The sequence below is a fragment of the Aethalodelphis obliquidens genome, unplaced genomic scaffold, assembly GCF_003676395.1.
Source record: "Aethalodelphis obliquidens isolate GAN/ISIS:26980383/991018 unplaced genomic scaffold, ASM367639v1 scaffold402, whole genome shotgun sequence".
Lineage (NCBI taxonomy): Eukaryota > Metazoa > Chordata > Mammalia > Artiodactyla > Delphinidae > Aethalodelphis > Aethalodelphis obliquidens.
In genome coordinates this window covers 8,424-9,542 of record NW_020838316.1, presented here as the reverse complement: position 1 = coordinate 9,542, position 1,119 = coordinate 8,424, and the positions used below count along the sequence as shown (strand labels likewise).

Below are 1,119 nucleotides of genomic sequence, written 5' to 3'. Positions count from 1 at the left end.
AAACCTGCGGGGCAGATGGTCGGGTGAAGTTGGAGCAAGCCGGGAGCCGTTACAGAGCCCACCGGGCGTTCAGCTTCCCTTGGGCCCCACTCGGCTCAGGCCCCGGCCGTCTCCGGGGCGCTGGCATCGGCGGGTGTGGAGCAATGCGCAGTGGGGACGCTTGGCTGCCCTTCTGCCTTCGGAATCGTCCAACGCACGGCTTCCCCATGGGCCAAACACGCTGCGTGGACTCCACCTCTCCTGTTGTCCGAGGCTTGGAGCCGGCGCCGCTGTCCTGGGAAAGGCGAGAGGCTCCGCCTAGCTTGGTAGGCATGCTTGCTCTCTGTGGGCCTGAGGACAAGGGACTCCTCGTGTCTCTGTGGCGCAATCGGTTAGCGCGTTCGGCTGTTAACCGAAAGGTTGGTGGTTCAAGCCCACCCAGGGACGCGTCTCACCCTTTTAGAATGTAAAGGATGTACCAAGGTTTCTAGTCTGCGCATCCTCTCCCATGCTCCACTACTAGGCTCCTGCCCCCTGACACAGGAGGACCTAAGTCCAGATAATCACTGAGCCTCAGAGAGGATCTCTGGAGGAAAGCACTGGGAATCCTGGAATTCACGAAAGAGTAGACTCATCATCTTTACCCTGTAAACTCCTTTCACCAATGAAGTTTCTTACACTGTTTGTACTAGTCTTTATTTAACCCTTTCCATATACTTTTGCAATTAATTTGGTACTATGCTTTTCCTATTACAAGTAATGCTACAGTCATCATTCTTGTACACATGGCTATAGGGTAGAATCTTGGAAGAGCAATTATTCTATCATAGCTTATACATGGTTTTGCATATAATTCCATTTTCTCGCCTTTGTTGGCTTACTAGTTATAACTCTTTCTCTTGTTATTTCATTGATTGCTTTAGGCTTTAGAGCAGACATCTGTAACTTACCACAGGCTGCCTTCAAGCTTTTGTTGTCATGCATTTTACTTAGCATATGTTATGAACCACAAATCCAAGGTTATTACTTTTCCTTAAACTCTCCCATGTTTTTAAAGAGATTTAATTGATAATAAAAAATCATATATTTTCCCATGCAGATACCATGTCTCTTGTCCTTTCATTCCTTTGCTTTTTTTAT

The 1,119-nt window shown here is 48.0% G+C and overlaps 1 non-coding gene across 1 annotated transcript; it reads left to right on the top strand.

The window, feature by feature from the left end:
- The first annotated feature begins 352 nt into the window (after positions 1 to 352).
- TRNAN-GUU (transfer RNA asparagine (anticodon GUU)) lies at positions 353 to 426 on the top strand. The gene has a single exon. It is a non-coding gene; the product is annotated as a tRNA-Asn (tRNA).
- The last annotated feature ends 693 nt before the right edge of the window (positions 427 to 1,119 follow it).